The following is a 17,666-nucleotide window of genomic DNA, read 5'->3' on the forward strand; positions in this document are numbered from 1 at the left end:
CCTCGGGTTTTTCACAATGCTCTTGCTCCTCGTAGTTGCATACTGTTGATTCTCCTCTGATTTCCAACCCTTGTCTGCTCCTCGTTCTTGTCTTTTGCTTTTTCTTTCTTGCTCCTCGTATTCTTCTCCCCTGTTTCTTCAACTCGGGTTTTTCACACTGCTCTTGCTCCTCGTATTGGCATACATTTGATCCTCCTCTGATTTTCGCCCCTTGTGTTCTCCTCGTTTTTGTATTTTGTTTTTTTTTCTTGCTCCTCGTATTCTTCTCCCCTGTTTCTTCGCCTCGGGTTTTTCACACTTCTCTTGCTCCTCGTAGTGGCATACTGTTGATCCTCCTCTGATTTTCGCCCCTTGTGTTCTCCTCGTTTTTGTATTTTGCTTTTGTTTCTTGCTCCTCGTATTCTTCTCCCCTGTTTCTTCGCCTCGGGTTTTTCACACTTCTCTTACTCCACGTAGTGGCATACTGTTGATCCTCCTCTGATTTTCGCCCCTTGTGTTCTCCCCGTTTTTGTATTTTGCTTTTTTTTTCTTGCTCCTCGTCTTCTTCTCCCCTGTTTCTTCCCCTCGGGTTTTTCACACTTCTCTTACTCCACGTAGTGCGACACTTTTGATCCTCCCCTGATTTTCGCCCCTTGTGTTCTCCTCGTTTTTGTATTTTGCTTTTTTTCTTGCTCCTCGTATTCTTCTCCCCTGTTTCTTCGCCTCGGGTTTTCACACTTCTCTTGCTCCTCGTAGTGGCATACTGTTGATCCTCCTCTGATTTTCGCCCCTTGTGTTCTCCTCGTTTTTGTATTTTGCTTTTTTTTTCTTGCTCCTCGTATTCTTCTCCCCTGTTTCTTCACCCTGGGTTTTTCACACTTCTCTTACTCCACGTAATGCCACACTTTTGATCCTCCTCTGATTTTCGCCACTTGTGTTCTCCTCGTTTTTGTATTTTGCTTTTTTTTCTTGCTCCTCGTATTCTTCTCCCCTGTTTCTTCTCCTCGCGTTTTTCACACTTCTCTTACTCCACCTAGTGCCACACTTTTGATCCTCCTCTGATTTTCGCCCCTTGTGTTCTCCTCGTTTTTGTATTTTACTTTTTTTCTTGCTCCTCGTATTCTTCTCCCCTGTTTCTTCGCTTCGGGTTTTTCACACTTCTCTTGCTCCTCGTAGTGGCATACTGTTGATCCTCCTCTGATTTTCGCCCCTTGTGTTCTCCTCGTTTATGTATTTTGCTTTTTTTTTCTTGCTCCTCGTATTCTTCTCCCCTTTTTCTTAACCTCAGGTTTTTCACACATTTGTTGCTCCTCGTATTTTCACACTTTTCATGCTCCTCTTATTTTTCACACTTTTCTGCTCCTCGTATTTTTCTGTTTTTTTTTTTTTTGCTCCTCGTATGTTTCTTCCCTTTTCTTGCTCCTCGTGTTTTTCACACTTTTCTTGCTCCTCGTATTTTCACACGTTTGATGCTCCTCTTATTTTTCACACTTTTCTGCTCCTCGTATTTTTTGTTTTTGTTTTTGTTTTTTCTCCTCATATATTTCTTCCCTTTTCTTGCTCCTCGTGTTTTTCACTATTTTCTTTCTCCTCGTATTTTCACACTTTTGAGGCTCCACTTATTTTCCCCACTTTTCTACTCCTCGTATTTTTGTGTTTTTTTTTTTTTTCGCTCCTCATATTTTTCTCCCCTATTTCTCCTCCTGGGATTTTTCACACTTTTCTTGCTCCTCGTATTTTTACACTTTTATGCTTCTCTGATCCCGTTGGAATCACTTGGGCATCACGTGGGTGTAACGTGGGCATCACGTGGTCTTCACGTGGGCATCACGTGAGAATCAGTTTGGAGTCACGTGGGAATCACGTGGGCATCACGTTGGAATCACATGGGAATCACGTGGGCATCACGTGGGCATCACGTGGGCAACACGTGGAAATCACGTGGGAATCACGTGGGAATCACGTGAGAATCACTTGGGAGTCACGTGGGAATCACGTGGGCATCAAGTGGGAATCACGTGGGAATCACGTGGGCAACACGTGGGAATCACCTGGCCATCATGTGGGAATCACGTGGGAATAATGTGGGCATCAGGTGGGTATCACGTGGGAATCACGTGGGAATCACGTGAGAATCACGTGGCCATCACTTGGGAATCACGTGGGAATCACGTGGGAAACACGTGGGAATCACGTGGCCATCATGTGGGAATCACGTGGGAATAATGTGGGCATCAGGTGGGTATCACGTGGGCAACACGTGGGAATCACGTGGGAATCAGGTGGCCATCACGTGGGAATCACGTGGGAATCACGGGGGAATCACGAGGGTATCACGTGGGCATCACGTGGGCATCACGTGGGCAACACATGGGAATCACGTGGGCATCACGTGGGAATCACGTGGGCAACAGTGGGAATCACATGGGAATCACGTGGGCAACACGTGGGAATCACTTGGGAATCACGTGGGCATCACGTGGGCAACACGTGGGAAACACGTATGCATCACGTGGGAATCACGTGGGAATCACGTGGAAATCACGTGGGAATCACGTGGGAATCACGTGGCCATCACGTGGGAATCACGTGGGCATCACGTGGGAATCACGTGGGAATCACGTGGGCATCACCTGTGAATCACGTGGGAATCACGTGGCAAACACGTGGTCAACACGTGGGCATCACGTGGGAATCACGTGGCCATCACGTGGGCATCACGTGGGAATCACGTGGGCAACACGTGGGAATCACGTGGCCATCACGTGGGAATCACGTGGGCATCACGTGGGAATCACGTGGGCATCACGTGGGCATCACGTGGAAATCACGTGGCCATCACGTGGGAATCACGTGGGAATCACGTGGGAATCAAGTGGGAATCATGTGGGCAACATGTGGGAAACACGTGGGCATCACGTGGGCAACACGTGGGAAACACGTGGCCATCACGTGGGAATCACGTGGGAATCACGTGGGCAACATGTGGGAATCACGTGGGAATCACGTGGGAATGACGTGGGCATCACGTGGGAATCACGTGGGCATCACGTGGCCATCACGTGGGAATCACTTGGGAATCACGTGGGCATCACGTGGGCATCACATGGGAATCACGTGGGAATCACGTGGCCATCACGTGGGAATCACTTGGGCATCAGGTGGGAATCACGTGGGCAACACGGGGGAATCACGTGGCCATCACATGGGCATCACGTGGGCATCACGTGGGAATCACGTGGGCATCACGTAGGCATCACGTGGGCATCACGTGGGAATCACGTGGGCATCACGTGGGAATCACGTGGCCATCACGTGGGCATCACGTGGGCATCACGTGGCCATCACGTGGAAATCACGTGGGCATCACGTGGCCATCACGTGGGAATCACGTGGGAATCACGTGGGAATCACGTGGGAATCACGTGGGCAACACGTGGGAATCACGTGGGAATCACGTGGCCATCACGTGGGAATCACATGGGCATCACTTGGGCATCACGTGGGAATCACGTGGGAATCACGTGGGCATCACGTGGGAATCACGTTGGAATCACGTGGGAATCACGTGGGAATCACGTGGGCATCAAGTGGCCATCACGTGGGCATCACGTGGGAATCACGTGGGAATCACGGGGGCATCACGTGGGAATCACGTGGCCATCACGTGAGAATCACGTGGGCATCACGTGGCCATCACGTGGGAATCACGTGGGAATCACGTGGGCAACACGTGGGAAGCACGTGGGCATCACGTGGGCAACACGTGGGCATCACGTGGGCATCAGGTGGGCATCACGTGGGAATCACGTGGGAATTACGTGGGAATCATGTGGGCATCACGTGAGAATCACTTGGGAATCACGTGGGAATCTTCGCCTCGGGTTTTTCACAATGCTCTTGCTCCTCGTAGTTGCATACTGTTGATTCTCCTCTGATTTCCCACCCTTGTCTGCTCCTCGTTCTTGTCTTTTGCTTTTTCTTTCTTGCTCCTCGTATTCTTCTCCCCTGTTTCTTCAACTCGGGTTTTTCACACTGCTCTTGCTCCTCGTATTGGCATACATTTGATTCTCCTCTGATTTTCCCCACTTGTCTGCTCCTCGGTTTTGTATTTTGCTTTTTTTTTCTTGCTCCCCGTATTCTTCTCCTCTGTTTCTTCGCCTCGGTTTTTTCACACTGCTCTTGCTCCTTGTAGTGCCACACTGTTGATCCTCCTCTGATTTTCGCCCCTTGTGTTCTCTTCGTTTTTGTATTTTGCTTTTTTTTTCTTGCTCCTCGTATTCTTCTCTCCCGTTTCTTCACCTCGGGTTTTTCACTCTTCTCTTGCTCCTCATAGTGGCATACTGTTGATCCTCCTCTGATTTTCGCCCCTTGTGTTCTCCTCGATATTGTATTTTGCTTTTATTTTCTTTCTCCTCGTATTCTTCTCCCCTGTTTCTTCGCCTCGGGTTTTTCACCCTTCTCTTGCTCCTCGTATTGCCACACGTTGATCCTCCTCTGATCTTCGCCCCTTGTGTTCTCCTCGTTTTTGTATTTTGCTTTTTTTTTCTTGCTCCTCGTATTCTTCTCCCCTGTTTTTTGGCCTCGGGTTTTTCACACTTCTCTTGCTCCTCGTAGTGGCGTACTGTTGATCCTCCTCTGATTTTCGCCCCTTGTGTTCTCCTCGTTTATGTCTTTTGCTTTTTTTTCTTGCTCCTTGTATTCTTCTCCCCTGTTTCTTCACATCAGGATTTTCACACTGCTCTTGCTCCTTGTAGGGCCACACTTTTGATCCTCCTCTGATTTTCGCCCCTTGTGTTCTCCTCGTTTTTGTATTTTGCTTTTTTTTTCTTGCTCCTCGTATTCTTCTCCCTGTTTCTCCATATCAGCTTTTTCACACTTCTCTTACTCCTCGTAGTGGCATACTGTTGATCCTCCTCTGATTTTCGCCCCTTGTGTTCTCCTCGTTTTTGTATTTTGCTTTATTTTTCTTGCTCCTCATATTTTTCTCCCCTGTTTCTTCACCTCGGGTTTTTCACACTTCTCTTACTCCACGTAGTGGCATACAGTTGATCCTCCTCTGATTTTCGCCCCTTGTGTTCTCCTCGTTTTTGTATTTTGCTTTTTTTCTTGCTCCTCGTATTCTTCTCCCCTGTTTCTCCGCCTCGTGTTTTTCACACTTCTCTTGCTCCTCGTAGTGGCATACTGTTGATCCTCCTCTGATTTTCGCCCCTTGTGTTCTCCTCGTTTTTGTATTTTGCTTTTTTTTTCTTGCTCCTCGTATTCTTCTCCCCTGTTTCTTCACATCAGCTTTTCACACTTCTCTTACTCCTCGTAGTGGCATACTGTTGATCCTCCTCTGATTTTCGCCCCTTGTGTTCTCCTCGTTTTTGTATTTTGCTTTTTTTTTCTTCCTCCTCGTATTCTTCTCCCCTGTTTCTTTGCCTTGGGTTTTTCACACTTCTCTTGCTCCTCGTAGTGGCATACTGTTGATCCTCCTCTGATTTTCGCCCCTTGTGTTCTCCTCGTTTTTGTGTTTTGCTTTTTTTTTCTTGCTCCTCGTATTCTTCTCCCCTGTTTCTTCGCCTCGCGTTTTTCACAGTTCTCTTACTCCACCTAGTGCCACACTTTTGATCCTCCTCTGATTTTCGCCCCTTGTGTTCTCCTCGTTTTTGTATTTTGCTTTTTTTTCTTGCTCCTCGTATTCTTCTCCCCTGTTTCTTCGCCTCGGGTTTTTCACACTTCTCTTACTCCTCGTAGTGCCACACTTTTGATCCTCCTCTGATTTTCGCCCCTTGTGTTCTCCTCGTTTTTGTATTTTGCTTTTTTTTTCTTGCTCCTCGTATTCTTCTCCCCTGTTTCTTCCCCTCGGTTTTTCACACTTCTCTTACTCCACGTAGTGCGACACTTTTGATCCTCCTCTGATTTTCGCCCCTTGTGTTCTCCTCATTTTTGTATTTTGCTTTTTTTCTTGCTCCTCGTATTCTTCTCCCCTGTTTCTTCGCCTCGGGTTTTTCACACTTCTCATGCTCCTCGTAGTGGCACACTTTTGATCCTCCTCTGATTTTCGCCCCTTGTGTTCTCCTCGTTTTTGTATTTTGCTTTCTTTTTCTTGCTCCTCGTATTCTTCTCCCCTGTTTCTTCACCCTGGGTTTTTCACACTTCTCTTACTCCACGTAATGCCACACTTTTGATCCTCCTCTGATTTTCGCCACTTGTGTTCTCCTCGTTTTTGTATTTTGCTTTTTTTTCTTGCTCCTCGTATTCTTCTCCCCTGTTTCTTCTCCTCGCGTTTTTCACACTTCTCTTACTCCACCTAGTGCCACACTTTTGCTCCTCCTCTGATTTTCGCCCCTTGTGTTCTCCTCGTTTTTGTATTTTACTTTTTTTCTTGCTCCTCGTATTCTTCTCCCCTGTTTCTTCGCTTCGGGTTTTTCACACTTCTCTTGCTCCTCGTAGTTGCATACTGTTGATCCTCCTCTGATTTTCGCCCCTTGTGTTCTCCTCGTTTATGTATTTTGCTTTTTTTTTCTTGCTCCTCGTATTCTTCTCCCCTTTTTCTTAACCTCAGGTTTTTCACACATTTGTTGCTCCTCGTATTTTCACACTTTTCATGCTCCTCTTATTTTTCACACTTTTCTGCTCCTCGTATTTTTCTGTTTTTTTTTTTTTGCTCCTCGTATGTTTCTTCCCTTTTCTTGCTCCTCATGTTTTTCACACTTTTCTTGCTCCTCGTATTTTCACACGTTTGATGCTCCTCTTATTTTTCACACTTTTCTGCTCCTCGTATTTTTTGTTTTTGTTTTTTGCTCCTCATATATTTCTTCCCTTTTCTTGCTCCTCGTGTTTTTCACTATTTTCTTTCTCCTCGTATTTTCACACTTTTGAGGCTCCACTTATTTTCCCCACTTTTCTACTCCTCGTATTTTTGTGTTTTTTTTTTTTTTCGCCCCTCATATTTTTCTCCCCTATTTCTCCTCCTGGGATTTTTCACACTTTTCTTGCTCCTCGTATTTTTACACTTTTATGCTTCTCTGATCCCGTTGGAATCACTTGGGCATCACGTGGGTGTAACGTGGGCATCACGTGGTCTTCACGTGGGCATCACGTGAGAATCAGTTTTGAGTCACGTGGGTATCACGTGGGCATCACGTTGGAATCACATGGGAATCACGTGGGCATCACGTGGGCATCACGTGGGCAACACGTGGAAATCACGTGGGAATCACGTGGGAATCACGTGAGAATCACTTGGGAGTCACGTGGGAATCACGTGGGCATCAGGTGGGAATCACGTGGGAATCACGTGGGCAACACGTGGGAATCACCTGGCCATCATGTGGGAATCACGTGGGAATAATGTGGGCATCAGGTGGGTATCACGTGGGAATCACTTGGGAATCACGTGAGAATCACGTGGCCATCACTTGGGAATCACGTGGGAATCACGTGGGAAACACGTGGGAATCACGTGGCCATCATGTGGGAATCACGTGGGAATAATGTGGGCATCAGGTGGGTATCACGTGGGCAACACGTGGGAATCACGTGGGAATCAGGTGGCCATCACGTGGGAATCACGTGGGAATCACGGGGGAATGACGAGGGTATCACGTGGGCATCACGTGGGCATCACGTGGGCAACACATGGGAATCACGTGGGCATCACGTGGGAATCACGTGGGCAACAGTGGGAATCACATGGGAATCACGTGGGCAACACGTGGGAATCACTTGGGAATCACGTGGGCATCACGTGGGCAACACGTGGGAACACGTATGCATCACGTGGGAATCACGCGGGAATCACGTGGAAATCACGTGGGCATCACGTGGGAATCACGTGGGAATCACGTGGCCATCACGTGGGAATCACGTGGGCATGACGTGGGCATCACGTGGGCATCACGTGGGAATCACGTGGGCATCACCTGTGAATCACGTGGGAATCACGTGGCAAACACGTGGTCAACACGTGGGCATCACGTGGGAATCACGTGGCCATCACGTGGGAATCACGTGGGAATCACGAGGGCATCACGTGGGAATCACGTGGGCAACACGTGGGAATCACGTGGCCATCACGTGGGAATCACGTGGGCATCACGTGGGCATCACGTGGAAATCACGTGGCCATCACGTGGGAATCACGTGGGAATCACGTGGGCATCACGTGAGAATCACGTGGGAATCAAGTGGGAATCACGTGGGCAATATGTGGGAAACACGTGGGCATCACGTGGGCAACACGTGGGAAACACGTGGCCATCACGTGGGAATCACGTGAGAATCACGTGGGCAACATGTGGGAATCACGTGGGAATCACGTGGGAATCACGTGGGCATCACGTGGGAATTACGTGGGCATCACGTGGCCATCACGTGGGAATCACTTGGGAATCACTTGGGCATCACGTGGGCATCACATGGGAATCACGTGGGAATCACGTGGCCATCACGTGGGAATCACGTGGGAATCAGGTGGGAATCACGTGGGCAACACGTGGGAATCACGTGGCCATCACATGGGCATCACGTGGGCATCACGTGGGAATCACGTGGGAATCACGTAGGCATCACGTGGGCATCACGTGGGAATCACGTGGAAATCACGTGGGCATCACGTGGCCATCACGTGGGAATCACGTGGCCATCACGTGGGAATCACGTGGGCATCACGTGGGCATCACGTGGGAATCACGTGGGAATCACGTGGGCATCACCTGTGAATCACGTGGGAATCACGTGGCAAACACGTGGTCAACACGTGGGCATCACGTGGGAATCACGTGGCCATCACGTGGGAATCACGTGGGAATCACGAGGGCATCACGTGGGAATCACGTGGGCAACACGTGGGAATCACGTGGCCATCACGTGGGAATCACGTGGGCATCACGTGGGAATCACGTGGGCATCACGTGGGCATCACGTGGAAATCACGTGGCCATCACGTGGGAATCACGTGGGAATCACGTGGGCATCACGTGAGAATCACGTGGAAATCAAGTGGGAATCATGTGGGCAATATGTGGGAAACACGTGGGCATCACGTGGGCAACACGTGGGAAACACGTGGCCATCACGTGGGAATCACGTGAGAATCACGTGGGCAACATGTGGGAATCACGTGGGAATCACGTGGGAATGACGTGGGCATCACGTGGGAATTACGTGGGCATCACGTGGCCATCACGTGGGAATCACTTGGGAATCACGTGGGCATCACGTGGGCATCACATGGGAATCACGTGGGAATCACGTGGCCATCACGTGGGAATCACGTGGGAATCAGGTGGGAATCACGTGGGCAACACGTGGGAATCACGTGGCCATCACATGGGCATCACGTGGGCATCACGTGGGAATCACGTGGGAATCACGTAGGCCTCACGTGGGCATCACGTGGGAATCACGTGGGCATCACGTGGGAATCACGTGGCCATCACGTGGGCATCACGTGGCCATCACGTGGGAATCACGTGGGCATCACGTGGGCATCACGTGGCCATCACGTGGGCATCACGTGGGCATCACGTGGGCATCACGTGGGAATCACGTGGGAATCACGTGGGCAACACGTGGGAATCACGTGGGAATCACGTGGCCATCACGTGGGAATCACGTGGGCATCACTTGGGCATCACGTCGGAATCACGTGGGAATCACGTGGGCATCACGTGGGAATCACGTTGGAATCACGTGGGAATCACGTGGGAATCACGTGGGCATCAAGTGGCCATCACGTGGGCATCACGTGGGAATCACGTGGGAATCACGTGGGCATCACGTGGGAATCACGTGGCCATCACGTGGCCATCACGTGGGAATCACGTGGGAATCACGTGGGCAACACGTGGGGATCACGTGGGCATCACGTGGGCAACACGTGGGCATCACGTGGGCATCAGGTGGGCATCACGTGGGAATCACGTGGGAATTACGTGGGAATCATGTGGGCATCACGTGAGAATCACTTGGGAATCACGTGGGAATCTTCGCCTCGGGTTTTTCACAATGCTCTTGCTCCTTGTAGTTGCATACTGTTGATTCTCCTCTGATTTCCAACCCTTGTCTGCTCCTCGTTCTTGTCTTTTGCTTTTTCTTTCTTGCTCCTCGTATTCTTCTCCCCTGTTTCTTCGACTCGGGTTTTTCACACTGCTCTTGCTCCTCGTATTGGCATACATTTGATTCTCCTCTGATTTTCCCCACTTGTCTGCTCCTCGTTTTTGTATTTTGCTTTTTTTTTCTTGCTCCCCGTATTCTTCTCCTCTGTTTCTTCGCCTCGGGTTTTTCACACTGCTCTTGCTCCTTGTAGTGCCACACTGTTGATCCTCCTCTGATTTTCGCCCCTTGTGTTCTCTTCGGTTTTGTATTTTGCTTTTTTTTTCTTGCTCCTCGTATTCTTCTCTCCTGTTTCTTCACCTCGGTTTTTTCACTCTTCTCTTGCTCCTCATAGTGGCATACTGTTGATCCTCCTCTGATTTTCGCCCCTTGTGTTCTCCTCGATATTGTATTTTGCTTTTATTTTCTTTCTCCTCGTATTCTTCTCCCCTGTTTCTTCGACTCGGGTTTTTCACACTTCTCTTGCTCCTCGTAGTGCCACATGTTGATCCTCCTCTGATTTTCGCCCCTTGTGTTCTCCTCGTTTTTGTATTTTGCTTTTTTTTTCTTGCTCCTCGTATTCTTCTCCCCTGTTTCTTCGCCTCGGGTTTTTCACACTTCTCTTACTCCACGTAGTGGCATACTGTTGATCCTCCTCTGATTTTCGCCCCTTGTGTTCTCCTCGTTTTTGTATTTTGCTTTTTTTTTCTTGCTCCTCGTATTCTTCTCCCCTGTTTCTTCGCCTCGGGTTTTTCACACTTCTTCTTACTCCACGTAGTGGCATACTGTTGATCCTCCTCTGATTTTCGCCCCTTGTGTTCTCCTCGTTTTTGTATTTTGCTTTTTTTTTCTTGCTCCTCGTAATCTTCTCCCCTGTTTCTTCACCTCGGGTTTTTCACACTTCTCTTACTCCAGCTAGTGCCACACTTTTGATCCTCCTCTGATTTTCGCCCCTTGTGTTCTCCCCGTTTTTGTATTTTGCTTTTTTTTTCTTGCTCCTCGTATTCTTCTCCCCTGTTTCTTCGCCTCGGGTTTTTCACACTTCTCTTACTCCACGTAGTGCCACACTTTTGATCCTCCTCTGATTTTCGCACCTTGTGTTCTCCTCGTTTTTGTATTTTGCTTTTTTTTTCTTGCTCCTCGTATTCTTCTCCCCTGTTTCTTCGCCTCGGGTTTTTCACACTTCTCTTACTCCACGTAGTGGCATACTGTTGTTCCTCCTCTGATTTTCGACCCTTGTGTATCTACTCATTTTGTATTTTGCTATTTTTTTTCTTGCTCCTCGTATTCTTCTCCCGTTTCTTCGCCTCGGGTTTTTCACACTTCTCTACTCCACCTAGTGCCACACTTTTGTCCTCCTCATGATTTTCGCCCCTTGTGTTCTCCTTGTTTTTTTGTTTTTTGCTTTTTTTTCTTGCTCCTCGTATTCTTCTCCCCTGTTTCTTCGCCTCGGGTTTTTCACACTTCTCTTGCTCCTCGTAGTGGCATACTGTTGATCTCCTCTGATTTTCGCCCCTTGTGTTCTCCTCGTTTTTGTATTTTGCTTTTTTTTTCCTTGCTCCTCGTATTCTTCTCCCCTGTTTCCTCACCTCGGGTTTTTCACACTTCTCTTGCTCCTCGTAGTGGCATACTGTTGATCCTCCTCTGATTTTCGCCCCTTGTGTTCTCCTCGTTTTTGTATTTTGCTTTTTTTTTCTTGCTCCTCGTATTCTTCTCCCCTGTTTCTTCGCCTCGGGTTTTTCGCACTTCTCTTACTCCACGTAGTGGCATACTGTTGATCCTCCTCTGATTTTCGCCCCTTGTGTTCTCCTCGTTTATGTATTTGCTTTTTATTTTCTTGTTCTCGTATTCTCCCCCTGTTAGAAGTGTGAAAAACCCGAGGCGAAGAAACAGGGGAGAAGAATACGAGGAGCAAGAAAAAAAAAGCAAAATACAAAAACGAGGAGAACACAAGGGGCGAAAATCAGAGGAGGATCAACAGTATGCCACTACGTGGAGTAAGAGAAGTGTGAAAAACCCGAGGCGAAGAAACAGGGGAGAAGAATGCGAGGAGCAAGAAAAAAAAAGCAAAATACAAAAACGAGGAGAACACAAGGGGCGAAAATCAGAGGAGGATCAACAGTATGCCACTACGAGGAGCAAGAGAAGTGTGAAAAACCCGAGGCGAAGAAACAGGGGAGAAGAATACGAGGAGCAAAAAGGGAAAAAAAAAAAAAAAAAAAAAAAAAGCCCCCCGGGCGCCAAAAAAATTTCCAAAAACGAGGAGAACACAAGGGGCGAAAATTCAGAGGAGGATCAACCGTATGCCACTACGTGGAAAAAGGTAAGAGAAGTGTGAAAAAACCCGAGGCGGAAGAAACACAGGAGGAAGAAATACGCGGGCAAGAAAAAAGCAAAATAACAAAAACGAGGAGAACACAAGGGGCGAAATCAGAGGAGGTATCAACCGTATGCACTACGTTGAAGTAAGAGAAGTGTGAAAAACCGAGGCGAAGAAAAGGGGAAGTAGAATACGAGGAGCAAGAAAAAAAAAAAGCAAAAATACAAAACGAGGAGACCACAAGGGGCGAAAAATCAGAGGACGGATCAACAGTAGTAGGCCACTACGTGGAGTAAGAGAAGTGTGAAAAACCCAAGGCGAAGAAACAGGGGAGAAGAATACGAGGAGCAAGAAAAAAAAAGCAAAATACCAAAACGAGGAGAACACAAGGGGCGAAAATCAGAGGAGGATCAAACGTGTGGCACTACGTGGAGTAAGAGAAGTCTGAAAAAGCTGATGTGAAGAAACAGGGGAGAAGAATACGAGGAGCAAGAAAAAAAAAGCAAAATACAAAAACGAGGAGAACACAAGGGGCGGAAATCAGAGGAGGATCAACAGTATGCCACTACGAGGAGCAAGAGAAGTGTGAAAAACCCGAGGCGAAGAAACAGGGGAGAAGAATACGAGGAGCAAGAAAAAAAAGCAAAATACAAAAACGAGGAGAACACAAGGGGCGAAAATCAGAGGAGGATCAACAGTATGCCACTACGAGGAGCAAGAGAAATGTGAAAAACCCGAGGCGAAGAAACAGGGGAGAAGAATACGAGGAGCAAGAAAAAAAAAGCAAAATACAAAAACGAGGAGAACACAAGGGGCGAAAATCAGAGGAGGATCAAAAGTGTGGCACTAGGTGGAGTAAGAGAAGTGTGAAAAACCCGAGGCGAAGAAACAGGGGAGAAGAATACGAGGAGCAAGAAAAAAAAAGCAAAATACAAAAACGAGGAGAACACAAGGGGCGAAAATCAGAGGAGGATCAACAGTATGCCACTACGAGGAGCAAGAGAAGTGGGAAACACACGAGGCGAAGAAACAGGGGAGAAGAATACGAGGAGCAAGAAAAAAAAAGCAAAATACAAAAACGAGGAGAACACAAGGGGCGAAAATCAGAGGAGGATCAACAGTATGCCACTAAGTGGAGTAAGAGAAGTGTGAAAAACCGAGGCGAAGAAACAGGGGAGAAGAATACGAGGAGCAAGAAAAAAAAAGCAAAATACATAAACGAGGAGAACACAAGGGGCGAAAATCAGAGGAGGATCAAAAGTGTGGCACTATGTGAAGTAAGAGAAGTGTGAAAAACCCGAGGCGAAGTAACAGGGGAGAAGAATACGAGGAGCAAGAAAAAAAAAGCAAAATACAAAAACGAGGAGAACACAAGGGGCGAAAATCAGAGAAGGATCAACAGTATGCCACTACGAGGAGTAAGAGAAGTGTGAAAAAGCTGATGTGAAGAAACAGGGGAGAAGAATACGAGGAGCAAGAAAAAAAAAGCAAAATACAAAAACGAGGAGAACACAGGGGCGAAAATCAGAGGAGGATCAAAAGTGTGGCACTACGTGGAGTAAGAGAAGTGTGAAAAACCCGAGGCGAAGAAACAGGGGAGAAGAATACGAGGAGCAAGAAAAAAAAAGCAAAATACAAAAACGAGGAGAACACAAGGGGCGAAAATCAGAGGAGGATCAACAGTATGCCACTACGTGGAGGAAGAGAAGTGTGAAAAACCCGAGGCGAAGAAACAGGGGAGAAGAATACGAGGAGCAAGAAAAAAAAAGCAAAATACAAAAACGAGGAGAACACAAGGGGCGAAAATCAGAGGAGGATCAACAGTATGCCACTACGAGGAGCAAGAGAAGTGTGAAAACCCGAGGCGAAGAAACAGGGGAGAAGAATACGAGGAGCAAGAAAAAAAAGCAAAATACAAAAACGAGGAGAACACAAGGGGCGAAAATCAGAGGAGGATCAAAAGTGTGGCATTACGTGGAGTAAGAGAAGTGTGAAAAACCTGAGGCGAAGAAACAGGGGAGAAGAATAAGAGGAGCAAGAAAAAAAAGCAAAATACAAAAACGAGGAGAACACAAGGGGCGAAAATCAGAGGAGGATCAAAAGTGTGGCACTACAAGGAGTAAGAGAAGTGTGAAAAACCCGAGGCAAAGAAACACGGGAGAAGAATACGAGGAGCAAGGAAAAAAAAGCAAAATACAAAAACAGGGGGAACACAAGAGGCGAAAATCAGAGGAGGATCAAAAGTGTGGCACTACGAGGAGCAAGAGAAGTGTGAAAAACCCGAGGTGAAGAAACAGGGGAGAAGAATACGAGGAGCAAGAAAAAAAAAGCAAAATACAAAAACGAGGAGAACACAAGGGGCGAAAATCAGAGGAGGATCAAAAGTGTGCCACTACGAGGAGCAAGAGCAGTGTGAAAAACCCGAGGTGAAGAAACAGGGGGAAGAATACGAGGAGCAAGAAAAAAAAAAGCAAAATACAAAAACGAGGAGAACACAAGGGGCGAAAATCAGCGGAGGATCAAAAGTGTGGCGCTACGAGGAGCAAGAGCAGTGTGAAAAACACAAGGGAAAGAAACAGGGGAGAAGAATACGAGGAGCAAGAAAAAAAAAGCAAAATACAAAAACGAGGAGAACACAAGGGGCGAAAATCAGAGGAGGATCAAAAGTGTGGCACTACGAGGAGCAAGAGCAGTGTGAAAAAGCCGAGGCAAAGAAACAGGGGAGAAGAATACGAGGAGCAAGAAAAAAAAAGCAAAATACAAAAACGAGGAGAACACAAGGGGCAAAAATCAGAGGAGGATCAAAAGTGTGGCAGTACGAGGAGCAAGAACAGTGTGAAAAACCTGAGGTGAAGAAACAGGGGAGAAGAATACAAAGAGCAAGAAAGAAAAGCAAAATACAAAAACGAGGAGAACACAAGGGGCAAAAATCAGAGGAGGATCAAAAGTGTGGCACTACAAGGAGCAAGAGAAGTGTGAACAACGCGAGGTGAAGAAACAGGGGAGAAGAATACAAGGAGCACGAAAAAAAAAGCAAAATACAAAAACGAGGAGAACACAAGGGGCGAAAATCAGAGGAGGATCAAAAGTGTGCCACTACGAGGAGCAAGAGCAGTGTGAAAAACCCGAGGCAAAGAAACAGGGGAGAAGAATACGAGGAGCAAGGAAAAAAAAAGCAAAATACAAAAACGAGAAGAACACAAGGGATGAAAATCAGAGCAGGATCAAAAGGGTGGCACTACAAGGAGTAAGAGACGTGTGAAAAACACAAGGCGAAGAAACAGGGGAGAAGAATACAAGGAGCAAGAAAAAAAAAGCAAAATACAAAAACGAGAAGAACACAAGGGGTGAAAATCAGAGGAGGATCAAAAGTGTGGCACTACATGGAGTAAGAGAAGTGTGAAAAACGCAAGGCGAAGAAACAGGGGAGAAGAATACGGGGAGCAAGAAAAAAAAAGCAAAATACAAAAACGAGGAGAACACAAGGGGCGAAAATCAGAGGAGGATCAAAAGTGTGGCACTACATGGAGTAAGAGCAGTGTGAAAAACCCGAGGTGAAGAAACACGGGAGAAAAATACGGGGAGCAAGAAAAAAAAAGCAAAATACAAAAACGAGGAGAACACAAGGGGCGAAAATCAGAGGAGGATCAACAATATGCCACTACGAGGAGCAAGAGAAGTGTGAAAAACCCAAGGCGAAAAAACAGGGGAGAAGAATACGAGGAGCAAGAAAAAAAAAGCAAAATACAAAAACGAGGAGAACACAAGGGGCGAAAATCAGAGGAGGATCAAAAGTGTGGCACTACAAGGAGTAAGAGACGTGTGAAAAACACGAGGTGAAGAAACAGGGGAGAAGAATACGAGGAGCAAGAAAAAAAAAGCAAAATACAAAAACGAGGAGAACACAAGGGGCGAAAATCAGAGGAGGATCAAAAGTGTGGCACTACATTGAGTAAGAGAACTGTGAAAAACCCAAGGCGAAGAAACAGGGGAGAAGACTACGGGGAGCAAGAAAAAAAAAGCAAAATACAAAAACGAGGAGAACACAAGGGGCGAAAATCAGAGTAGGATAAAAAGTGTGGCACTACATCGAGTAAGAGAAGTGTGAAAAACCCAAGGCGAAGAAACAGGGGAGAAGAATACGAGGAGCAAGAAAAAAAAAGCAAAATACAAAAACGAGGAGAACACAAGGGGCAAAAATCAGAGGAGGATCAAAAGTGTGCCACTACGAGGAGTAAGAGCATCGTGAAAAAGCTGAGGCTAAGAAACACGGGAGAAGAATACGAGGAGCAAGAAAAAAAAGCAAAATACAAAAACGAGGAGAACACAAGGGGCAAAAATCAGAGGAGGATCAAAAGTGTGCCACTGCGAGGAGTAAGAGCAGTGTGAAAAACCCGAGGCGAAGAAACACGGGAGAAGAATACGAGGAGCAAGAAAAAAAAAGCAAAATACAAAAACGAGGAGAACACAAGGGGCGAAAATCAGAGGAGGATCAACAGTATGCCACTACGTGGAGTAAGAGAAGTGTGAAAATGCTGATGTGAAGAAACAGAGGAGAAGAATACGAGGAGCAAGAAAAAAAAAAGCAAAATACAAAAACGAGGAGAACACAAGGGGCGAAAATCAGAGGAGGATCAACAGTATGCCACTACGAGGAGCAAGAGAAGTGTGAAAAACCCGAGGCGAAGAAACAGAGGAGAAGAATACGAGGAGCAAGAAAAAAAAGCAAAATACAAAAACGAGGAGAACACAAGGGGCGAAAATCAGAGGAGGATCAACCGTATGCCACTACGAGGAGCAAGAGAAGTGTGAAAAACCCAAGGCAAAGAAACAGGGGAGAAGAATACGAGGAGGAAGAAAAAAAAAGCAAAATACAAAAACGAGAACACAAGGGGCGAAAATCAGAGGAGGATCAACAGTATGCCACTACGAGGAGTAAGAAAAGTGTGAAAAACCCGAGGCGAAGAAACAGGGGAGAAGAATACGAGGAGCAAGAAAAAAAAAGCAAAATACAAAAACGAGGAGAACACAAGGGGCGAAAATCAGAGGAGGATCAAAAGTGTGCCACTACGAGGAGCAAGAGCAGTGTGAAAAACCCGAGCCAAAGAAACAGGGGAGAAGAATACGAGGAGCAAGGAAAAAAAAAGCAAAATACAAAAACGAGAAGAACACAAGGGATGAAAATCAGAGGAGGATCAAAAGGGTGGCACTACAAGGAGTAAGAGACGTGTGAAAAACGCAAGGCGAAGAAACAGGGGAGAAGAATACAAGGAGCAAGAAAAAA

This window comes from Cervus canadensis, chromosome 14, assembly GCF_019320065.1.
Source record: "Cervus canadensis isolate Bull #8, Minnesota chromosome 14, ASM1932006v1, whole genome shotgun sequence".
NCBI classification, from domain to species: Eukaryota; Metazoa; Chordata; class Mammalia; order Artiodactyla; family Cervidae; genus Cervus; species Cervus canadensis.